Source organism: Cupressus sempervirens, chromosome 7 (genome assembly GCF_028749045.1).
Source record: "Cupressus sempervirens isolate cs-2001-9-10 chromosome 7, ASM2874904v1, whole genome shotgun sequence".
Lineage (NCBI taxonomy): Eukaryota > Viridiplantae > Streptophyta > Pinopsida > Cupressales > Cupressaceae > Cupressus > Cupressus sempervirens.
In genome coordinates, this window is record NC_143124.1 from 278,110,267 (window position 1) to 278,129,078 (window position 18,812).

General features: G+C 35.2%; 1 protein-coding gene across 2 annotated transcripts in view; it reads left to right on the forward strand.

Annotated features, from left to right (window-relative positions):
* LOC149546501 (beta-galactosidase) overlaps nucleotides 1-18,812 on the forward strand; it is a 252,804-nt gene that overhangs the window by 30,140 nt on the left and 203,852 nt on the right. The window lies entirely within an intron of this gene.

The window sequence follows — 18,812 nt, forward strand, 5'->3', positions numbered from 1 at the left end:
CCTACTGGAAATGATATCACAATTTTAACTTACCCTTACACCTATTATCAATATCCTAGTCCATCCATTGCCCCTCACTTTGGGCTAATTCTTCCCAGTCTATCTAAAAGCAAACTAAATCTGACACTCACCATTAATCTGCACCAAAGGACCTAAACAAAGAAAAATAGAGAGGTTAAACAAAACCACTTCCAAATTCATTTAATTAGATAATTTAATGTAAATTATCTATATGTAACATTAATACCCTCATATACAATCTTATTAGTTTTCACCTTAATAATGGAAGGACTAGGTGTTCTCCAAGGTGTCCAGATACCAATTGCAATGGGATCCCTCAAAGTTTACAAATCCAATCCCTTAGCCTATCTTGCGACTATGTACACAAGGCACTAATGGTCGCTCATCCCTACCCTATCTTGGAACGGATAACCAATGCTTGGATTTATACAAGCCCCATCTTGGTAAGCATTTTCTGATATTAATAAAGAAATCTTGGCGAGCTCTTTAATAATTGTGCTACATTGCATTACTTTCCATTACCATCTATTCTTGTATATATTAAACTTGTTACCCTATGCGGTAAACATTTTGTGTTGTTGCCTATAAAGGATCTGGGAGTGGTGTAGTATTCTATATGGTAAAGGACGCATAATGGGACAACCAATAAACGAAGGTAGTAGCCGTGGCTAAGACGACACATTCCAAGAGTTATTTGGAGGGGAAAGGGCATTGACATCTAATTCCATCTCACTATTATAGGTGTCAATAGAAACTCACGTGCATAGAGAAGTTGCACAAGAACATGTCCTCGAGAGTGTAGTGTGACATTCTCTCGGTGTAAGCCTTGCAGTTGATTGGTTGGCAAGAAGGCTTCCACGTCTAGTGCTGCAAACATTTTTAGCCCTGTAGAACTCCGGGGAGGAAATCAATAGAGAGAATAGATATCGACAAATTCTCCAAAGGTTTGAAGGAAACAGGCTAAGGGAGAGAAGATAAATGAGAGTAGAAAAAGACAAGGAAACCCGTTAGAGAGGAGCGATTAATGCCAAATCTTCTAAATAAAGACAAAAGTTGCAAGGAGCATATAGATGCGTTTGAGGCCATTTAGAAGGCCCTAAGACTAGAGGAACAAGCAAAGAGTTGAAGAAGATTGGGAAGATTTGCTGAGGGAAGGTTTCTCGAAGGCAACCAAGTAGTCTACATCCCAATTCTCGAGAGATATGTAACCTGGAGAGAGAAGGAAGTTGGTCCTTAGGAGTAGGACATTTTAATTGATTAATGTGCTACTATACTAGATGGGATCAGATTAGGTATTACGAAGGTGTGTCATGGAAGAAGTCCCCAACGTCCTTAGTAAGGCACATGAAGACCTGTTAGGTGGACACATGGGACCAAACACGACGACAAGGAAGGTGCTTCTTGCAGGTCTGTGTTGGCCTATGCTATACAATGGTACTAGGGAATGGGTCATGGGTTGTGACACGTGTAAGAAGGTCGAGAAACCATTAAAGCAGGACTTTATGCCTTGCAATCCTTCACAAGTAGAAGAGCTGTTTGAGAGATGGGGGCTAGACTTCATTGGGCCTTTGAAGGCTGGCAGAGCTAGACGATGTAGATATAATGCAGTGGCAATAGAGTACCTTACTGAGTGGATGGAGGCAAGGGACCTACTTGACAATTGTGCATTGGGTACAACTAAGTTCATTTATGAACAAATTATAAGACATGGTATTTCAATGCTACTGACAAGTAACCGAGGGGGTCAACTCCCTACTACTCGAGAGAAAAAGGCCAGGCCAAAGCCACAAACAAAATCTGGGTGTTGGTAATCTACAAATCGTGTAGACTAGAGAAGGAAGGTTAGGAAGAGAAGCTACCATTAATGCTATGGGTATACCGCACGATGTACAAAGTAAGCACTAGGAAGACACCATCTCAACTGATGTACAATCAAGAAGTTATGGTACCTGCATAATTTATGGTATTGAGCCTTAGGATAGCTCTTGAGAGTAGGCTGGGTGACATGGAAAGCCGAAGGGAAAGCTTATACGCCTAAAATAAGTTGGATGAGCATCAGATGATGGTACAGTGGGCAACAAAGGTAGCCCAATAGAGGGGAAAGGTATGGAACGACAAACATTTGAGGCAAATGTGGTTCACCCTAGGGCAGCTGGTATTGAAGTATAATGGTCCAAATGAAATCAAACTAGGGAAACTCAAATCAATTGGCTTGGTCCATGCAAGGTGAGAGAAGCCGGGGAAAATGAGACTACTAAGTTATGGATACTTAATGAATGAGAGGTTCCAAATATGGTAAAAGGGTCAAAGTTGAAGCCCTACGACAAAAGGCGAAGGCAAGTGGAAGGGTGACTTGGGCTAGTGAAAGGTGTCGCATAAGGTAAAATGTATTAAAAAATAAGAGGGAATTATGAACTCATCACCGTTTGGTAGCTAGGCAATCGCATGATGGTCTGCTCTATGGGTAACTCCCGTGTGGCAACACCGTATGATGCATCTTACTGTATGGACTGTACAACGTATGATGATTCAACAAGCAATGACCGAATGCATGTCACTGTATGGTGGTCTTGGAGGGATGCGACTAACTTATAACCCATGTTTGCCTATGTATACCTACGGTTAAATGAATAAAGGCCAAAACCACTAATAGAGAAATAAAACCACAATACAATGGTGTTAAAAGAAATTTAGAATTCAGCAGCATGGTGAAGATAAACTTGGTGACAAAGTAGGAATGCATATAGAGGAAATGCCATGACTGTAGTGGGATATGTTTGTAGATGTACGATCGACGCTAGCCTAGTAACTTTGTATGATGGGTTCTAAGGCTCTGTATCGTTGACAAGGTAGAGCGTATGGGGGGAACCATAGCTTGGGTGCATGGAGGAATATGAAAAGCTACGTGGAAGATTAAAGGTGGCGTAAAAGACAATATAACAAGAAAAAATGAACATGGAAGCATTGCACCTATGGTGCCAAGTTGAACAACTTGCGAATGGAGAATGCTAAAGGCCCTGTAGAGCATGTCAGAAATTCGTAAAGTTTCTGCTTATTCTGTGCTTTTAATCAGACTTGTCAATATTCCTATGTTGGAGAGAAATGACCTTCCTATATGCTAATGTAAGAATGAATAATCAATCTTCAAACTGCTCTGAAAGTGGTTTTAATTCTGCAATAAGTCAACTGGAAAGTATTGCTTGAAGGAGCAGACTAAAATGTATTGTGTGTCCTTCAAACTGCAATAATATCCTACATAAATATCTTGACTAAAGGGCATGTCCCTCAAAGGGACATGTTCCTTTCCTATGTCGGCCCATGTGTCCTTTCTAGAAATCGGCGATTTCAAGGTTTGAGTAAAACATTAACCACTAACACACACAAGTGTGTTAGATTAGTGTTTGAATATTAAATACCATTCTAGGAAGTCGCTGCCTCACAAGAGGAATATAAGAAAATATATAATGCCATACTTAAGATATTTATGATGTGAAGATCAAGTGCGGTCTGCACTTCAGACTTGTAGATTATCAAGTTATATATTTAACACTCCCTCTTAACCTGATAATCATACAGAGAGATATCATATCTAGTAGCATCAATACAGATGAATAAGCAAGAATTAATACTCTATATCTATCTGTATCTTCTTAGTACGTGGTGTCATAGAACACATGATACAAAGTCATATTACTAAACCTGTGGTATGACAAATCACTGCTTCTAGTGATAATATACAGGATAAATTTGAAGAGTTATTTAATTTCTTCATTTATCCAGGTTATGACTCATAGATACTGTTATTTCTAGATCACAACATGATCTTGAGTTTAAGACCTACTAGAATACAGGATAAACCTGGATAATAATAAAATTCTTCTTTTATCCAAATTGTGACTCATTCACACAGCAATGTCAATTTCACAATATAATCTTAAACTCATCTAGTTCTTACAGTAGAACTCTACTGTTTAGCACATTATCTAAGAGATCGTCACCTCTTATAATGTCTTTTATACAAGTGTTCATTATTTCAGAGATCATCACCTCTTAAATAATGAATACGAATGGTGGAGCCCATAACAGTAAATAGCCTGACAAAATAAAATTATTTTATTAATAATCAAAAGAGTACAAATGGATTACAACTCAACCATACCAAGTCTCCTCTTGAAGTGTTATATCTTTACTCTAGATAGAGGTTCGGTGAGTATGTCTGCTGTCTGATTTGCAGTGCTAATGTATTCCAATTTTATAGAATTCTTGTCTAATCTCTTACATAATGGTAAGGAATTTCAATATGCTTGGACCTGTCATGGAAAACTGGATTCACTGAGAGTTTGATGGAACTCTGATTATCATAATGAATAATCGTAGGATTCATGGCTTGCCCAAATAATCCCACAAGTAACTTCCTTAGCCAGATTGCTTCTCGAGAGGCCATTACTGCTGCAATGTATTCGGCTTCTGTGGAGCTCTGAGCTACTGAAGACTGCTTTCTGCATATCCAAGATATCTTTGCTGATCCTGAACTGAAACAGCATCCTGAAGTACTTTTCTTGTCTTTAACACTTCCATCCTAATTTGAATCAGTGAATCCATCTAAGTTTAAAGCAGCTTTCTCATATTTGAGTCCAAAATTTAGAGTGCCTTGCAAGTATCTCATAATGTGCTTAACTGCAACTAGGTGAATCTCCTTGGGCTCACTCATTAACTGACTTAAGGCATTAACTGCATACCAAATATCCGGTCTTGTATTTACTAAGTACATAAGGGACCCAATCATCTGTTTGTAAAGAGTAGAATCTATGGAAGGTAATTTTGTTGTTGCTTCCTTAAGTTTATGTAGATTAGTCTCTATTGGAGAAGACATAGATTTGCAATTCCACATTTCAAATCTCTTGAAAATGTCTGATGTATACTTCCCTTGGTTAAGTATGATACTGTCAGAATTCTGCCGTACTCCTAGTCTTAGGAAGTAATGAAGGAGTCCCAAATCTTTCATCTCGAATTCTCTTGTTAGATCTTTCTTGCTCTGATCTATGAGATCATCACCTCTTATTAGTAAATCATCAACATACAGTATCAAAATTACCATATCATTTTTATCTCTTTTATAATATAAATTTGGATCGGCTTCATTCTTGGAGAATCCTAAGCTGGTGAGATACTTATCAATTCTTTCATACCAAGCCTTGGGAGCTTGTTTAAGCCCATAGAGAGCTTTCTTGAGCTTGCAAACAAAAGCGTTAGGATCATGAGTTTCAAATCCTTTAGGTTGCTCCAGATATACTTTTTTTGAAATCTTTCCATTTAGGAATGCTGTTTTTACATCCATTTGATGTACCTTCCATCCCTTTGATGTGGCAATTGCTAAGACTGCTCTTACAGAGGTATATCTGGCAATAGGAGCAAAGCTTTCTTCATAATCAATCCCTTCTTTCTGAGAAAATCCTTTGGCTACAAATCTGGCTTTATACTTCTCAATAATACCGTCAGCAATATGCTTTGTTTTAAATATCCACTTGGAAGAAACAACAGATTTTCCTTTAGGTCTTGGAACAATTTCCCAAACATCATTTTTCATAATAGATTGGTATTCTTCTATCATAGCTTCTTTCCAAGTTGTATGTTTAATAGCATCAAAAGGATTGGTTGGTTCTATTTTGGATAAATCACTCATGTTTGCTGTATAACTAGAGAATCTTTTAGGTCTTTTGCTTTCTCTAATAGTTCCGAAAGGTGTAACAAAGTCTTGAGCTGCTTCAAATGTTTTAATGGCCCAAAGTGGTCTTTTCTTTGAATTTTCTTCAAGATTCATATTTTGAATTTTATCTTTGATTTTTTCTAAGTTCTCCCTCTGGGACCCAAATTTAGTATTTCTTTCAGAACTAGATAAAGGAGAAGGTTCATTAGAACTTATGGCTCTTTTGAATGCAAGATCTTCTTCAAAGATTACATCCCTACTAAGTTCAATATATTTCTATCCAAGTATGAAAATTCTATATGCCTTAGATGTTTCACTATACCCTACAAAATTACCTTTCCTCTTAGAGGGCTCTAACTTGGTTCTCTTTTCTTTTGGAACATGGATATATACAAGACACCCAAAAATTCTAAGATGACTTATATTGGGTTTTACTTTAGTAAATACTTCTTCAGGAGTTTTATCTTTAAGATAGGAGTGAGGCCTTCTATTTTCAATATATACAGCAGTACAAGAGGCTTCTGCTCAAAGATAACATTCTAGATTTTGATAAAAAATCATAGCTCTAGCGGCTTCTATAATTGCCCTATTCTTTCTTTCTGCTACCCCGTTTTGTTCTGGATTATAAGGAACAATGTACTCCCTCTTAATCCCTGATTCTTTACAAAACCTTTTAAACAAGTCTGAGGTATATTCTCCTCTGTTATCATTTCAAGGGTTTTAATTTTATGCCCTGAAAAGTTTTCAGTTAATGTTTTGAATTCTTTAAATCTCTGAAGGATTTCTTCTGATTCCTTGCATTTTAAAAAGTAAATCCATGTTTTCCTAGATAAGTCATCTATGAACAAGATATAATACTAGAATCCTCCAAGAGAAGGAACATACATAAGTCCACATAAATCTGAATGAATTAATTCTAGTACATTATTTGTTTTCCTAGTACTATCATGAAAGGGACTTTTGGTGTTCTTACCCAGAGCACACCCTTTGCAAATACTTGGGTGGTCTTTATTTAGTTTAGGTAATTCAGTAACCATCTTCTCCATAGTTGGTAAAGTTTTGAAATTTAGATGCCCTAATCTTTTGTGCCATATTTCATTTATATTTGCAGCTTCATGAACTAGGGCTTGAATAGATCGACTAGATTCTGTATTCAATTCATACAAATATCCTTTTCTCTAACCAATTAACTTTACTTTCTTGATGGAGGAGTTCTTAGCCCAAGTTAATACTTTGCCATCCACGAATGCAACATTGTGCCCATCATCTTTGAGTGCTGTAATTGAGATTAGGTTTCTTTTAATTCTTGGTACATAGAGTATGTAATGTCCCCATTTCCAAAATCAATTTTAATAATAGAGTGAACATAAGGAATAAATAAATGAACAAATAAATTATAATTATATTGATAAATACTAATAATATCTTATAAGAATAGAGTATCCGAATTCTTATTGATAATATCAAACTAAGTTATCTTCTATCATGTCTATTATATAATTATCTTTGAATTATTACTATAATAGAATAATATATTATAATTAAATAGTATTATCAATAAATAAAATATATAATTGAATAGAGATGCTAATCAAGAGATCACAAATAAATAAATCTTTATATGTTACAACATCATTATATGTTCATATAATTACATATGATGATAACTAATAATATTCAATCCAATTAATAATAATTGTTCTTAATATTATAATGATGCCGAGGATGAAAATAATCAACGCTTATTACCAGTATATGTAGAATTACGCAGAATTGAACCCACATAGCTATGGATTTAATACGTGGACTAGGGATATGCAGTGATGAAGTTACATGCTACAACAGTGATGAAGAGAAGCAGCCAGCGATTCTAAAAAACAAATCAAAATGATGGTTCCAATATGCAACGCGACATACATAGTGAAGTTTTTCTGTAGCGTTCAAACCATTGCAAATAAAATCGACTTAATTTATTAATTCAAACAAAATCTCTATTGAGCAATACTATCAGGTTTCTAGAGATTCCATAAGGAACCTTCATATAATCAAAGGCAAATCAACGATATAATTCCAGAATGGTCAATTGAGTACAAAGATGTATTGAGGCAGTAATAAGGCATATGCGTCAATTTAAAGGTAGGGCAGTGCACTTCCACGATTAGGGAATGACATATTAAAACTTTCTATACAATAAGTGTGAATACAAATATCAATATGTAAGTGATTCAAATGAGCAGAGACTTATACACTGAACCTGATAAATCCAAGGTCAATAATAATTGCCGTAAAGTTGCAAGAGGTGGGAAAGTAGAACAAACCCCTCATGCATCTCTAGTTAGTGTTAAACTTTTGAAGCAATGATGATATAATACCCCTATGGCAAAGAAAGGTGTTTGGAAGACAAATGGCTTATGAAGACAAAAAATATGTGTATTGGTTCATGTTTTAAAATAAAATAATCTATTAACAAAAGTTGTGATTTATCTTCTTGAAGAAATGCAACGTTTTGGAAAGACGTGACCCTTAGATACAGTCACATTTGTTTACCACATAAGTTAATTAAGAAACGCACACAGACAAAGAATACGAACATGAACACAAACAGCAGAAATCTTCTTATTATTATTCGCATATGCCAAACAGTACATTATGCTTGCATGATCAGATATGATGATAAGATGAATACAATGCTTCCCGAAGGGGTTATAAATACTTTCCGAAGAACCTTCCCGAAGGTATCCGTCGGCTAGATACATTATGTCCGCTACATAACAAAAATCTTTCCGAAGGGACCTGTTGGCTACATAACAAGAACCTTTCCGAAGGGACCCGTCGGCCGATACACAATTTCCTTCCCGAAGGGACCCGTCGGCTGATACACAATTTCCTTTCCGAAGGGACCCGTCGGCTGATACACAATTTCTTCCGACGACAACATTCATTTCTAAAAAAAGACTATATGAGAGTCTACTGTGTTAAAAAGAAGGAAGGGGGAAGAAGGAGATGATGTGAAAGAAGATGTAAGAAATTAAGAAGGTAGTTCATGAAAAGATTAAAGAATTCAACCTAGTTGTCCCTGAATTCAAAGACATCCTAAGTGGGGACATTACACCTTAAGAATAGTGGGTTGTTGCTTTTTCCACAAGCACAACTTGCCTTTAATCTCCATTTCAATATATTTGAATTTATATCAATATTGACATAGTAATGATTTCATATATATATATACTTGACATATTTTGATATCCCATATATCTAAATATATTGTATATATCAGACCCAAGATTGGGGCTCATATTGAAAAGGTCTCTTGAATTTTAAAGAAATCAGTCCCAATTAACCAAGGACCGGATTGGGGACATTACAGTGGTATCAAAGCATAATCCTGCCATCCTGTGAGTAAAGGCTTATGGAAACTTACGAGAGAGACAAATAAAACTATAATGAACGATTTATCAAATGAAGTGAGAACATATATGGAGCAAACCAACCAGACCAACCAAACTATATTGAATCAAATGGAGAAGTCAAATCAAGCTCTCTTGCAAGCATTACAGAACATGGAAAACTCCATCAATAACCTAAGGAATAACTCTTCCCACGAGAAAGATATGAGTTCAAATGAACCAGATGTTAACGAATCATCATCATCTAGAATTCCGGGACCGCCCTTCTTACCTAGAGAAGAAACTCAAAGGGAAGAGGAGGGAATAAACCAACCTATCAATAGCATAGTGGAGAATGCAAGAGCCTATGCAAACTTTGAATCCAAAATTAGGGAACTCATAACATTTGCAGAGTTTAGTGAGGGTTAAAAACACAAAGTTCCTAAAAGAACAAGAAGATATGTTAATAAAGATCTGAAACACAAGGTAAACAAAGTGATATTGCTCAACTTTGATGGGTCAAGAAAAATGACAGCCCATGCTTGGCTCCAAAAATTAAACACATATTTTACTCTTAGCCCAATGACGAAGGAAGACGCACTCCAATTTGCTATACTCCACTTAGAAGGTATGACACATGAATGGTGGCACAACGGGCTTCTCTCCTTAGGACATCAAAACATAAACTCATATCAAGAATTCTCCCAAAAATTGATCAAACGATTCAACCAAGTTGAACTTGAATGGTACTTCAAAGAACTGACCCATTTAAAGCAATATGAAACGGTGGAAGAATTCTCTAATGAATTCCAAAAACTTGTAGTCATGGTCCCATATTTATCTCAAAAGAGGCTTACATACTTATTTGTTGAAGGCCTAAAGGATTCTATCAAAAATATAGTTAACCCATTAGAACCTCAAACAGTGGAAGAAGCCATTCAGAAGGCTAGAAAAGTGGAATCTAATTCATCAAAAGAAAGATCTACGAATTTCTCGGCAAATACAGAGCATAGAAATGAAGACTCGTGCAAAGACCAGAGAGAAAGAATGTTATTTCTGCAAAGTGAAATGGAGTAGAGGACACCAATGCCTGAGTAAGGAAGCCCAAAAACAAAAAAGAGGATACATTAAAAAAAGGCACATGTTTTAGATGTAGAGGCCCTTGGGAACCTAGACATAAGTGTGACAAGAAAAGTCAACTCCATAAAATAGAAGCAACACATGAAATAATTAATGAAGAGACTTCGAACAAAAGTCTGAACGGTGATCAAGAAAGGGAATAGAGAATCATTGAAGCTTTGAAGAAGTTCGACTTCGGAAATGTAAATATCAAACAATACATATATGTACATATTTTTATGATTATTAATAGAACTTTAATTTTTAATTTAAATAAAAGGAAAGAGTGGCAATTAAGGGAGAACTGCTAAAGACACCCTATTGTTAGCACCTTCCTAAGAGGGCAATTAAGGGAGAATAGCTAGGGCACCCTATTGCTGCAGTATGTAGGGAGAACTACGATGAGGACACCCAATTACTTTGTAATTAAGGGAGAACTGCTCGAGCACTATATTGCAAAATTAATTAGGGGAGAATAGCTAGGGCACCCTATTGCAGCGGTATGTAGCGAGAATCGTGGTTAGGACACCCTATTGCTCTGTAATTAAGGGAGAACAGCTAGAGCACCCTATTGCAGGAATAGTTGAGGGAGAACCGTTGAGGGCACCCTATCATAGTGATAGTAAAGGGAGAATTGCTAGTAGGGCACCCTGCTACACTGTGATTATGGGAGAACTGCTAAGGCACCGCACTATAGAGAAATTATAATATAGATCTTGGGATGAGATAAAGTCTCACCTAAGTATTATAGAACGGATAATCCTAATGGGATATCCCTAGTAACCTAGGACGGGATAAGTCTCTCCTAAGGATTAAATAAAGGCCTGGGGCAAGACAAAGTCTCTCCCAGGGTACATTTGTCAGGAGTCATCATGGAGCTCCAGTACATCAAGATAAGTTCCTCTCTTTTTATTCTTAGTAATTTAAAATCTAATCTTGTGATATTTAAATTTATATTTTCAACTATCTAATCCCAAATTAAAATTGTTGTTGCAGGATTGTTGACCAAATCATAAGAAGATAGTATTGAATTGCTTGAAGACAAGCAATTTTGGGAAGGGCAGACTGTAATGTCCCCATTTTCAAGATCAATTTTAATAATAGAGTGAACATAAGAATAAATAAATGAACAAACAAATTATAATTATAATTAAAATATTAATTATATTGATAAATACTAATAATATCTTATAAGAATAGAGTATCCAAATTCTTATTGATAATATCAAACTAAGTTATCTTATATCATGTCTATTATATAATTATCTTTGAATTATTATTATAATAGAATAATATATTATAATTAAATAGTACTATTATCAATAAATGAAATATATAATTGAATAGAGATGCTAATCAAGAGATCACAAATAAATAAATCTTTATATGTTACAACATCATTATATGTTCATATAATTACATAGGATGATAACTAATAATATTCAATCCAATTAATAATAATTGTTCTTAATATTATAATGATGCCGAGGATGAAAATAATCAACGCTTATTACCCGCATATGTAGAATTACACAGAACTGAACCCACATAGCTATGGATTTAATACGTGGACTAGGGATATGTAGCGATGAAGTTACATGCTACAGCAGTGATGAAAAGAAGCAGCGAGTGATTCTAAAAAACAAATCAGAATGATCGTTCCAATATGCAACGCAACATACGTAGTGAAGTTTTTCTATAGTGTTTGAACCATTGCAAATAAAATCGACTTAATTTATTAATTCAAACAAATCTCTATTGAGCAATACTATCGGGTTTCTAGAGATTCCATCATGAACCTTCATATAATCAAAAGCAAATCAACGATATGATTCTAGAATGGTCAATTGAGTACAAAGATGTATTGAGGCAGTAATAAGGCATATGCGTCAATATAAAGGTAGAGCAGTGCACTTCCACGATTAGGGAATGACATATTAAAATTGTCTATACAATAAGTGTGAATACAAATATCAATATGTAAGTGATTCAAATGAGTAGAGACTTGTACACTGAACCCGATAAATCCAAGGTCAATAATAATTGCCATAAAGTTGCAAGCGGTGGGAAAGTAGAACAAACCCCTTGTGCATCTCTAATCAACGTTAAACTTTCGAAGCAATGATGATATAATACCCCTAAGGCAACAAAAGGTGTTTGGAAGACAAATGACTTACGAAGACAAAAAAAGGTGTTTGGAAGACAAATGACTTACGAAGACAAAAAATCTATGTGTATTGGTTCATGTTTTAAAATAAAGTAATCTATTAACAAAAGTTGTGATTTATCTTCTTGAAGAAATGCAACGTTTTGGAAAGACGTGACCCTTAGATACAGTCACATTCACTTCTAAGGAAAGACTATATAAGAGTCTGCTGTGTTAAAAAGAAGGAAGGGGGAAGAAGGAGATGACGTGAAAGAAGATGTTATAAGAAATTAAGAAGGTAGTTCATGAAAAGATTAAAGAATTCAACCTAGTTGTCCCTGAATTCAAAGACATCCTAAGTGGGGACATTACACCTTAAGAATAGTGGGTGGTTATCCTTTCCACAAGCACAACTTGCCTCTAAAAATCTCCATTTCAATATATTTGAATTTATATCAATGTTGACATAGTAATGATTTCATATATATATATATACTTGACATATTTAGATATATTTTGATATCCCATATATCTAAATATATTGTATATATCAGACCCAATATTGGGGCTCATATCGAAAAGGTATCTTGAATTTTAAATAGTCAGTCCCAATTTACCAAGGACCGGATTGGGGACATTACAGAGTACACCTTTAAGAAGAAGAGTATTTCCTGATTTTAGTTTCAAAGTACAATTTCCAATTCCTTCAATGGAGTGTGCTGAATTATCACCAATGGTAACTTCACCGTTAACCTTCTTTGATAAAGAGTCTAGTGTTTCTTTGTATCCCATTATATGTCTAGAAGATCCACTATCAATTATCGATGCTTTATTTGAAATTTCATTTAATAGTGAGGAATACAAAACACGGTTCTCAGAATCATAAGTATCTTCTTCTCTAATAACATTTGTACAGTTTGCTTGTTAATTGGAATTTTCAGGACAATTAGATCTGTAGTTTCCAAATTTTTCACATTTGAAACTCTTTGTTTTAGATAGATCTTTCTTTGGTTTTCCATTCTTTTGATTTCCTTTTTTCTTCTTGAAATGCTTCTTTTTGCCCTCATAGGAGTTTGTATTAAGAACATGAAGTTCTTCATCTTCTACTTTCGATTTCCCTCCTTTCTTTAGTTTTCTGGATTCCTCTTGAAGGCAATTGTTCTCGAGTTTGTTAAAGTCTGGAAGATTATCTCTGGCACTTATTCCTTGTGCAAATGTCTCCCATGAATCTAGCAATCCATCTATAGCCATAAGTGTTAATTCTGTGTCACTAATGGTGGTTCCTATACTTGATAGTTCATCTCTAATGCTGGTAACTCTTAGGAAGTAAGAATTTATTGATTCTCTTTTCTTTATTTGAATGTGATTCAATTGCCTTTTTAGTGCTAGAACCCTAGTTGCATTGTTTACTTCATATGTATTTCGTAATGCATTCATCATATCAAAGGCAGTTTGATGTTTTGTAAGTATAGGTGCGATATCATTTTTAACTCCATCTAAGATGATTTGAATAGCTTTTCTATTTCCTTTACTCCATTTAGATTTGTGGGGTTCAACTGGAGGTTGTTGGGATGCTCCATCAACAAATTGTTTTATATCGTTCTCTTGAAGAATCATCATGATTCTGAATTTCGAGTCATCAAAGTGCTCTTTCCCAATAAACCTGTCCTTGGGTCTGATTGTGTATGCCATTGAAGATAGAAGATAGTTGCTAGATATATATGAAGTCTGATAATTGAATTTTGTAGAGCCTAGGTTTGATTGCCAGAGCTTTGATACCATGTAAAGTTTTTGCTTATTCTCTACTTTTAATCAGACTTGTCAATATTCCTATGTTGGAGAGAAATGACCTTCCTATATGCTGATGTAAGAATGAATAATCAATCTTCAAACTGATCTGAAAGTGGTTTTAATTCTGCAATAAGTCGACTGGAAAATATTGCATGAAGGAGCAGACTAGAATGTATTGTGTGTCCTTCAAACTGCAATACTATCCTACATAAATATCTTGACTAAAGGGCATGTCCCTCAAAGGTACATGTCCCTTTCCTAAGTCAGCCCATATGCCCTTTCTAGAAATCGGTGATCTCAAGGTTTGAGTAAAACATTAACCACTAACACAAGTGTGTTAGATTAGTGTTTGAATATTAAATACCCTTCTAGGAAGTCGCCTCCTCACAAGAGGAATATTGGAAAATATATAATGCCATACTTAAGATATATATGATGTGAAGATGAAGTGTGGTCTGCACTTCAGACCTGTAGATTATCAGGTTATATACTTAACAAAATTGACAAAGGAATCGACTAATCACAAAAAAAGATTGTATTGATGAGGCTAATGGGGAAGTATGTATGTAACCAAGCTCGAAATAAAATAAGCAAAGACCTCGCTAATAGTAAAGAGAAAAGAGAAAAATGGAAGGCTTATTTTGGTAGATCAAGGGAAAGTCTGCAGGGGAATTGAGCTTGCATTTCGTGAAATACAGTGCTCAAGGTTGTGATATTTATGACAGCCAAATAACGTATGCAGCTCCATTAGCATTGACATGATACAAATTAGAAGTAGTTAGCAAGATATTTAGGAGTTATTGAAGTCAAAACATTCTACGCATAGAACGTGGAAAAGACAACCAAGAAAAGGCATACTTGGTGAGAATACTCACAGTGTACAAGATTGTACAAGGAACTGTCCTAACCATTTTTATTTTCCTTGCACAAAATGCCAAGGAACAAACAACTATTGATGGATTTGAGAAAGATTTTTTTTTTGGAAAAAGCAGTTGCAACAATTGCCATCAAGTAGTTCTTCAGGCATGAACAAAGATCAAAGGTTTTTCCCTTAGATGTAAGAGCTGTAGGAAGAATGGACATGGACTCGAAGAAGAAGAAGAAGGTGAGAGCAAAGGTACATGTGCAATCACACACCCAAAAGGAGAAGGAGATCATCACAACACAAAATGCGGTATTTGATGGGCTGATGGGTTAAAATGTAAGAAATGGTGGAAAGAGACGTTAGACACGGACTTTGTGAAGCAACACACCAAGCAGGGTGAAGTACAGGGGCTGAATTCATAATAGTGTTTGGTATTCCGGTAAGAAAATAGATATGAAGGCAAAAAAACTGACGAGAAAAGAGAAAGAGGGTTTGATAAAATTGGTTTCAAGAAACCTCACACCAGTGGAGATAGATTTTGTAGCGAGTGGCTCCAAGAGCCATAAGATGAAGAAATCATTTATTGCGGCAAGAGAGTGGTGTTGTCTTATGAATGTAGTGAAGGGAAGGCTTATTGGTTCAAGTAGAGCATCCAATATTGCCCTTCCACATATTCTTCTCATGAACGTATTTAGGACTGGTATTGTGTATGATTGGGCATCCCTACTGATAGAGAGGATGTACGAGTTTCTCATACTTCAACACATGACCTTGTATATGCTGCTCTATGCTATTGGGCTGTTTTTGGATGTTATCTGCTTGCAAAGTCCACATGTTGAACTAGAAGTAAAGCCGGAGTGCACTTTGAGACTTGGGCGAACCTCCTATATGTATTGGCAGCATCTGGATGTTGGTGGTGGACTTGCAGGACAAAAGAAGAAGTACTAGGTGGTTTCAGACTCTAAGTCCAAGAGAGTCATTGACAGTGGAAGGGAGGAGACCGGTGAGAGCTTGAGAAAGTAGGGTGATAGCCAAGCTGTGGAGGTAGAGGCTATGGATTCTAGATACATTCTCAAGTTGATTAAATGGGTTTGCTACTCTGTAAGTAATGTCTAGTGGTGATCCTAGGTTTTAAAGTTTGTTTCTCTAATTAAATCAGTTGACTAATGTATAGTTGTGATCCTAGAGTTTAAAGTATGTTATCTGAAAGTTTTTCTATGCTAAATAGTTTCAATTGAACTTACTATAATAAGTTTTTATACTATTCTAATCGAAAATATTAATATTGTCTAATTAATGATTGATTAATTAATTACCAAAGAGACATGTCTCTTCTATGGATATTTGTATAACCTTCAAATCTGCATCTGGAATACACAAAAAAAATGGTAGTGCTTAGTACATTTGCAGAGATCCTTTCACTGAACATGGTATCAAAGCCAGTTTGTAAATGTAAGAAAATAAGAGAGTATGATAATTTCGAAGGAAGATTAGATGATGAAATGAGAAATAAATTTGTGAAGCCAACAAGATCTAAGTGAAGAATTAAGTGGTGAAACAAATATAGTTGTGTCGCCGATATTATTACATATTTCATTATATGCTTATCAGATGCCAAGGGAAGCAACGTGATCAGGAAAGGAGACAATATAATCAATAGTTTGAGATGGGAGACATGCGCTTCGATAAATTTTCACAATTTGATTCAAGGGATCGAGGTTTACAAAACAATATGTTCTCACTCTCCATTACGGAGACTGAATTTTGATTCCTCCAAGTTCTCTCTTTCATCTGCGTAGGACGTACTTCATCTAGAATCAGCAACAAGAGAAAGTATCAAAGACTTCATATATTGGTTATGAGCTTTGCATTTACTTTAAGCATTGATAAATCTATCTATATGCATTTAGACATTGTTATTGGGTCATATAACCCCCTACTTACCGATACACAATGTGGTTTATATAATAACTCATGCATGTCACTAAACTAAGCGATGATGTTGATTGATAACAAGACTACAAATCATTGTAACAGCTGAATTTCTTACTAACTAATTTCAGTATTAAACTAACTGATTTATAATTCACAATGACATAAAATTCAAAAACGGTTAGAAACTGAAATTAATCTACATTGCCATTCTATTCGAACAAGTTTGTCATTAAATAATAATTGATATAATCAGCTGAAAGTAAATCTAAACTAACCATAGATTACAGAAATGAGAATGTAGTTAAATGCTCATGAACAACTAACTAGATTTTTAGGATAACATCTAACTTTTCAGTAAAAAAAACTTTCAGTTTGGAAAGAAAACACTAACTTAAAGGTTAATTAGAACATACTATTTTTAGTTGGCCAACTTTATAGATTGGTTGTCCAAGCTCTGACTTTGGTGAGAGGAGAAGCACTATCATAGGCTTAAACTCCCAACCACGGACCTTTTTACTTATCCCTATAGGTTTTAAATTAATAGAATGGCCCTCCCTACCCTGAGGTCGGGCATGAGACGTTCATTGATCCAGCCATTGGAGTATACAGGTGGGTTGAGGTCCCAACAGCTATTGGGATGAATAATTGAAGCATTAGGACAATAATGCGATCAACTTGTTGTGGCAAGTTTGCCTATTACCACCCTGACCAAGGATTTTAGATGTGGGTTTATAACCCGATCTCCACCGCTCAGCTTGACAACTAATTCTCTAAAGTGGAATTGCATGACCTAAATACATTAGATTTATTTGTGTAGTTTCGGTTACTAATTTCATTCTTGTTTTTCTTTTAACAGGTTCATGTACACCTCATCACCATAATTCGGGTCATCATGCCAGTGGCTTATTGGTGCCTGAACATTTATCCTTATTTGCAAGCTTGCACCCTCATCACCTTTTCTGGCATTGGCTGGGTGATATCCTTGGTGCTCTTATACTGTTATCAGTTATTGTGTCACTTTTTCAGAAGTTAAAAAAATAAAGTGTTAAAGATGAATCTTCAGACTTTATTCACAAGAATTGACATATTTAATTATACTAAACATATCACTGGTTTGTATTGCTCTAGACATACGTTTGTACTCATCTGAGGTTTTGTCCTGTTTTTGTTCACGTGAATGAAAACACAGACTCTAAGAAAGATTACGACTGCTCAAAATAATACATATGATAGACGGCTTGCTATATTTTTATTTGGAAGGCATAAACAGAAAGAAATAATACAAAGCCGACTTAGCATAGACATGATAAAAGGAAAATAAAATAAAGGAATTACAAATTGTCTTCTTACGTAACACAAAGCTCTGTGGTTGATTTGTTATTCCTGTGTTCAACACTTCCTTCTCAGACTCCCACGGGCATACAGGAGGTGATGAGATGAAAAATGATGGAAAATGGGTTCTGACGGTACCTTAGCAAATAAAAAAATAACTCACAGAGAGAAGTCGAATGGAAAAATAGAGTTGGATTTAGAGAATGCCGATACACGACAAGACTATGCAATATTTATTAAGTTAAACTTGTCCTTATAGCTTCCTGCCGTTACAAGATTACATTTCAAATTCTTTATCAATTCGTTTTGAAAAGAACAACTAAGAAAAGAGGGAAGAAGAAAATGAAATGAAGAGGAAAGATGAAGGGTCAAATTAATAATATTATTTTATCATCTTCATTAAGTTTATAAATACGTATACGCAAGGTGACATTATTGGATTAATAATTCTAATGTAATGGTGCCGCTTTGTATTTATTTAGTTATGATCTTAATCGAGAGAATAAAATA